Raw genomic sequence first — 7500 nt, 5'->3', positions numbered from 1 at the left:
TGTGTTTCTATCTGTGAACCCATTCATTATGGTATAACAATTGCTGGTGTGCCATAAATCATAGCCTTTAATTCGATGTCACGTGTTTGGACGAAGGACTTCAAGGTTCTGCAAGTTGGGACTCTCTATGAACAAAGGTCAAAGTTTTATTTTGAATTATTAATAGTTTACTATTTGGATTGTTTCTCAGATGATAGCATCTGATTGGGCCATTCTTGTGTGCTTTCATTAAAATGGCTTTCATAAGCTTTTTATAAAAACCGAATTAAAGTCTATTTAAATAGCATCCTCTGCAGATGACATTGGGACCAGATAACTGTTTTACACCTTTCACACGCAGTAGGATGAAGGTCATAGACAGAATGGCTGGGGGAGGATGACTAGAAAGGAAAAACACCACCAGCCAGTGATGGGGTTCTTTAAATAGAAAAATACTAAAACAAACTCAAATCTACAGGGAAAAAAAGGTCAAACCTGGCTATCAGGAGGCCGTAATGGCTACTGGAAACAGATGTATCATGTGACAACATCTGTAAACCACAACTGCAGAAATCCATGTTTCATTTTAGTGTGTAAAGTAAACTGTGTTCATACATCTCTATATTTATGATGTATTTTGTTCGGCTGATTTACCAGCGTCTCCCAACTTGCTTTTTGCCTCTCTGAATCAAATTGGCTCAAAATAAAGAGAAATAAAAACACAATAAAAAGTCTTTTACTGGAAGTTCACTGGCTCTGTGAGAGAGCTTTGGAATCCCATTCATTGAATAATGACAATTGCAGTGGTTCCATCACTCCTCCCAGGGCTGCACGAGGCTTAATGGCTGAGTTATGCAGCTGCATAAAGCAAAATGTCAGCTCTGCCGATACACTGTAAATCTCCACATTGCATCAGCCTTATTAGCTTGTTATCCATTAAATACAAACTGGGAGCGTTCGATCGTTGCAAGGCCATTAGATTTCATCCACCGCTGGGCTGAATGCAAACTCCTTCTCCTCCCATATGACCATTTGCATGGGAGATTACGGGTGTGTAAGTGTGTCTGTGTTTGTCTCTATTGGTTGGTTGTGTGTTTGTGTTTGTGTGTGAGTGTGTGTGTGTGTGTGTGTGTGTGTGTGTGTGTGTGTGTGTGTGTGTGTGTGTGTGTGTGTGTGTGTGTGTGTGTGTGTGAGGGGGGGGCTCGGTGTCCCTAATGTGGAGTGGACCTACACCACTACAAGGCTGACACACCTCATCAGGATGCTAAACAACAACGATGCTGCCGTTCGAGAGCTAGCCAGAGCCTCCCTCCTACTGGACCTCAGGAGGAGAAAGGTCCCTTTGGCAAATGCTGGCCAGGAGAACTTCCTGGGCTTCATGAGGAAAGGTAATGGCAAGCTGGACACCCAAGTTGCAGGTTATGGTGTTCGGTCAGACTGGCCGGACCTCAATGACCTGTGCAACAGAGCGGCAGTTCGATTGAAATGGGAGAAAGGAGATTCACACACTGCACCAGACGCATCTGATGCAGTTGTCACAGACCCAACTGTTAATGTGGAGGCTACTGTCTACCACAATGGGACACAACAAACACTCCACAACACAACAGCAAGAAAGTCCCTCTTGAACAATAAACAGGCAGAGACAAAACAACACTGGACTGGACTGAGACTGCAGGGGAAGTTGGCATGCCTTGACTTTGCTGACAACTCTGTCTCTCATACAATGTACAGGAATGTTGCTGTAGGAGAGGACATCCTCTGCTTTACTGTTAAAGCCAGACTACAGGTGTTGCCAACTAAATACAATCTGGCATTGTGGTACCCTAACAGTCATCATCCACACTGTATAATGCACTCTAATCCCAACCAACATTTTGAATTGCTCATATTGTTAATGGCTGTAATAAGTACAAAGGACTTTATACTGCACGCCATGACCGCATTGTCGACCTCATTTATAGTACTGTTAAGGGAGTATCCCCCCCAAATGTGTCAATGTACAAACACTCCCGTATAATGCCAGATTGGTTTAACAGCTCTGATGATGTGTTCTGCAACATCCCTAACAACCCCGGTGTTGTTTTCTTGGACAAGGTTAAAAGGGAGGTAGTAGTCCTTGAGGTAGCCTGTGTCTATGACCTCTATATGGACATAGCCTTCCTTGACAAATTGCTTTTTTTTCAAATACCAGCCCATTGTTGCTAAGATGAGACACCTAGGCTATACATGTAAGCTGGTAGTAATGATATTTGGAAGTCTGGGGCATGTCCATAAGCTTACGGTCAGTGGGCTACAACTGGCAGGACTAAGTAAGAGGCAATCTAAACAACTAGCAAAGTTCTGCTCTGTATCAGCTGCTATAGGTAGTCTTGCTGTTTGGCGTAGGAGATGTTTCTTGTACCCATGAGTCACTAAGCTGTATTCAACCTCTGAGAAATGTTTGAATCCTTTCTGTACAGAATATGATTTGTGGATTAAAATAAATAATTTAAATGTGTGTGTGTGTGTGTGTGTGTGTGTGTGTGTGTGTGTGTGTGTGTGTGTGTGTCCATGACACTTGACCAGTCCATGACACTTGATCTTTCATTTAATTAAATACCTTCGCCAGTGATGAAAGACTTCTTGTACATCGGTCTCATGTTTCACTCAGTATACAATACACACAGGGATTTTCTACACCAAATAAAGCCTTTAGAGCTGGCTGAGAAAGGCATGGAGGACAACAACCATGCTATAACCGTAACCAACCACAACAACCATCGCATTCCATTCTAGCCTTCTCGAAACTGCGTCACACCAAACCGACCACTGCCTTGTGTCGTGCCGCGTTGCCAGGTGTAACGGAGCCTAAGTTTCACTTGCATATACCCACTGCCCTGCTAGATTTATTTAAGTTTAAACTAGAAATCAGAAATAAGGGGTTGTAAACTTCCCACATTTAATAGCAAAAGCGTTTATGAGGTCTTGAGGTCTCTCAGTGTTAACACAGTATTTTCCATGGTAACGTGTCTAGTTTACGTGAAAGTTCATTTGAGTGGGAACGCAAACCAGTCTTATCTTCCCTCATGGTTGGACCCCCCCCCCCCCCCACACACACACACACACACACAAACACACACACACACCATCGGTTACTGACTGTTTCACAGGCCTCTGGAAGACTGATGTTTCCATTACAGAGGCAAAACCCATCCATCTACGTACGCTCACACTCCCCTCTGTAACAGTGCATCGCTCACGCACTGCAGCATGAATGGCCAGTGCTATGTAGCGCTGCGCTAGACTCTCACTTCAGCTCCATCTCCACTATCTGTGTCGCCATCAGTGCCTACAGCCTATAGACTGGTGATTACAAGCAAAAACTTTGCTTGCTCCTGAGAGATTGGCTGCTAGTACCATTCTGCCCACATCATGTAGGCCCACAATATAGTATTTAAGTGGAAAATGTAAACATTATGAAGGTCCCTATGCAAGCCCAGCAGGCAATTCAGTAAAAATTGAAATAACTTTTGAGAAGTGACATCTACCCCTAGCTTAATTGCCTGGAATGAAACGTCCTAGGTGATAATTGCCTTGACTTTCACGTCTTTCCATCTATCCTTTTAGCAAAGATTAGATTTAGCCTGCGGTGGGCCGGGGTTTCACATGTGTGAGTATGTGTGACACCCACGCACCAATCTGGATTTCTGTCAGAAAGCCTTTTATGAATACTGCTGAAGAGCCACTTCACTCGCACTTGAAAAACCACACACCAGAATAAAACTCTAATGCGGCAGGGCTTTCTTCTACTACAGCAGGTTCAGTTTGAGTCCCTCACCAAACACAGCAATCGAATCACCCCCTTTTAGTCTTGGATTATATAACTACTACATGACTACGAAGTATAGGTCACTCTTCAAATGGTTTTGAAAATGTAAACAAGATCACTTGAGGTTAAACTTACCTGAAACAAGGTTGTGCTGTTTTAAATAGAACACCACTCCAGTCTTCTCGCACTTCTCATTCTTTAGATTAAACAATTGCTTTTCTTCAGGTGCAGGGAGCTGAAAAAAAACTTGTTTTGATTTTCTTGTCTCCACTGGCCTACTGGGTGTGAAAGAAGTTGAAGTCAGCTCAGATTTCTGTCTCCTGAATGGCAAGTCCTGAGCGTGTGTGGCTGAAATCAGAAGAGACCTTTTTTAAGCTCCCTCTCTACACATTTCCCAGCAGAGCCACTGGGTCGTAGAGTCTGTGAGCGGGGCAGTCTGAACACTGTACCACCCAGGAGGTTACCATGGGTAACCGAGGGTCTGCGCCAAGCAATGACAGCAATGACACCCACAGAATCGCCATGGCTACCAGAATGGCTTTCTAACTGCACCCAGCTGTGGGAACAGTCCCGGGCGAGTTCACAGAAGGCTTGTCCGGCGGAGGTTTGCACACTCATTACTCTCTCATTGATTGCCCATGTGTGCCTGATCTAAATCAGATCCTTCCAGTTTACAGCATATCTGACACGGCCTTCTGCAGTCTTTCAAGGTTAACCACAGGGCCTGTACACATTGTGGGACCAAACAACTACAAGAGCATAAGAAGCCTGGATATTGTTCCAATACATTAACTGGAATGAGAGATAGCATGACAGTAACTGAATGAGTGACATGAAAAACTAGAATGCAACCGTCATAACTCAAAGCCATCAGTGTTATGTAAGAATAATGCATAATTATAATATGGTCCCATGTCATCTTTATAGCCCAACACTCTAACAGTTTCTTTTTATGACTCCTGTCCCTTTAGGGCTTGTAGGATCCATGACATATGTGATAACATTCTTGAGATTAATAGCTCCGCTCAGGGTCTAACCTATGGTGGTAGTCATCTTGACATGAGTCACAGCTCTAAACTAGGCAAGGCAAGTTTATTTATATACCATATTTCATACACAGAGGCAATTCAATGTGCTTTACATAAGTAAACGCAGAGGGAACATCCAAAGGAAAAATAAAGACAAAGTGCTTAAGAGTGAAAAACAATAAAAGATAAAAGTATTAAAAGAAAGTACAATTTGTACAACACCAAATGTAACAATTATACAATTAAAAGAAAGTACATAGTGATAGGTGAAAATTCAACCTAGTTACCTCAGGACTCTGGAGCTGCATATAAGTATATTTATTAGACAAACAACAATTGCAATCGGGCTCACTCCCAGCACAAGGCTGAAAGTGAAGCCATGATAAACACATTGCACAAGGTTTATATAGACAGAAGTCGAGCGTTCAACAGGGATAACCACGTGGTGGATTTCTGACGCTCGAGGCAAGGATGGAAGTTTTGCACAAGATTGGAAGAAGCACAGTTCGATCCTTCTTATCACTTCTGGTCTAAACATGCTCTTGTACATATGCAGACTAAGTGGCACCTAATATTCTAAGTTACACACACGCAGAAAAGCCATGTTCCTGGTTTCATAAGAACATGATTCATACAAGGAATATATTAATACAAAGCACTTGATTATTATATTCTTAAGTCATTAACAGTGTTTGGAAATTATCTCCATCACATAGACTAGTAGCAGCACTTTAAAATCTAGATTAAATATATCTCTATAATTATAATAAAAAAATGTTTGCACTATATCTGAGTTATGTTTCTTTGATGTCTATTTTTATGTGCATGTAATTTCTTTGTGCATATTATGTATTTGCTGTAAAGCACTTTGAGCTGCATTCTTTTGCATGAAAGGTGCTATATAAATAAAGTTTTATTATTATTATTATTATTATTATTATTATTACTAATACGTATTCTCTTCTCTTTGTTGCCTAACACAATAATCATTGTTTTGTTCTTGTCCTGGGAAGAACATTTTGGCTCATCCAATTATTTATTTGCTCTAAACATTGACAACCGTTAGACTATTGGGCTGTAGTCATCTGGTAAGAGAGCCAGATATATCTGTCTATTAACTGCATAACTACGGTAATCAATGTTGTTGTTCTGTAGAATGTGGCCCATAGGCAGCATATGGAGATTGGATACAAGAGGTCCGAGAATTGATCCCTGGGGAATTCCGCATGTCATAGCCACTCTATCAGATTCATAATTGCCAATGGTGCCAAATTAGTTGATCAATTAATTAGTAATTAATAAATAAGTTAAAAACCAATTAAGGACTGCTCCAGAAAGTCTTGCCTAATTTTCCAACCAGTCATTTAACCCTTTTATAAAAGCCATTTTGTGGTGAGGTCGGAGGCCTGATTGAAATTGGTCAGAATGATCACTTGAGTTAAAGAAATTGTTTGAAAACAACTTTCTCAGTGATCTTCGCTATAAAGGAAGATTTGAGGTCTATAGTTGTTTAACACAGATGCATTCAGAGTTCTCTTTTTTAACAATGGCTTAATGTCGGCTTTTTTTAGTGACTTTGGGAAAGTGCCTGATAGCAGTGAGCCATTAACTATTTACTGCAAATGTTAATCTAGAGTTTTTTGGTCAATTGTATTAAATTGTGACATAATAGCCAAAATACTTCTAGGTGGACGTAGAGATAGCATAGTTTCATTGTTTCATTTTTTCACTAAAAAAGCAAGCAAATTAAATACATTTCTCTGTGGAAGGAAGTTCTAGGGCTTTCTGTTTTGGGGGGGTTGTTTACCATGACAGACCTACTGTAGCTACAATCTAAGCATGATGAACTATTTAGTCATAGCTGGACATACACAAATAACTTTCCATCAAATTTCAATCAGGTTTTCAATTCCTTTATGGCATCTTTTTGAATCCCTTTGATCCCCCTGTCTAGATCGTCAATTTGAACTGTGCTTGACCCTGGTATTGTTGGAAATTATGTTTAAGTCCTGAACTGAGGGTGTCAACCCTCCTGGCCTTGTCTGTCACAGCCCTGTGTGATGTCTAGTATGGAAGAAATGAAGAAAGCCAGCAACAGACACTGCTCAGCAGACACTGCAGACAACTAAATAAATAAACAAAAACAAACAATAATACAAATAGCAACACAAATAAATAAACAAAAGCTTCTCCAAAGGTCCGCTGTGACTTCAGTGGGTCTGGGATGAGTGAGCTGGCCATCACTGGCCTCCCATATCTAATTGGCTAAAATCAAAGTGAATGGAAGTGTTGATTAAAAAGTCCTTGCAGTCTAAGATGGTAGCTGCTTTATGCACATCTCTGACTGGGGGTTGACTTGAGCTCTGCTGCCATCCCATCAACCTCATCCCGGCTTAAGCGCCTGTGCTTCGGTTACATCATTATCCGTCGTCAGCCTTTGAAGGGTTTCCCCAATGGTCCCGTCTCCAGTTTGACATGTACTGCCATCATATAAATCCGTCCCCCTCCCTCCACCGACCCCTCTTCCCCCCGAAACCCCCACAACTCAAATTTGCTGCAGCCCAGAGCCAATATATAATTGGATCTGACCAATTTAGGTCAGGATTGTAATGGCAAATCGGTTGTCCCATCGGGCCTCTCGTGAAAAGGAGAGCCGCAGTTTAGTGATTTATGGCATCTCAG

At 41.6% G+C, this 7500-nt stretch overlaps 1 protein-coding gene across 1 annotated transcript in view; it reads right to left on the bottom strand.

Moving 5' to 3' along the window:
- The window catches only part of LOC122128475 (coiled-coil domain-containing protein 190), an 11203-nt gene extending 7004 nt beyond the window's left edge, over positions 1-4199 (bottom strand). The window contains exon 1 of the mRNA XM_031575245.1: positions 3926-4199. The gene's annotated coding sequence lies outside the window, so the exon portion shown is untranslated. The remainder of the gene's footprint in view (positions 1-3925) is intronic.
- Positions 4200-7500: the final 3301 nt, after the last annotated feature.

Source organism: Clupea harengus, chromosome 10, assembly GCF_900700415.2.
Source record: "Clupea harengus chromosome 10, Ch_v2.0.2, whole genome shotgun sequence".
Taxonomy (NCBI): Eukaryota; Metazoa; Chordata; class Actinopteri; order Clupeiformes; family Clupeidae; genus Clupea; species Clupea harengus.
This window is presented reverse-complemented; position numbering and strand designations above follow the sequence as displayed.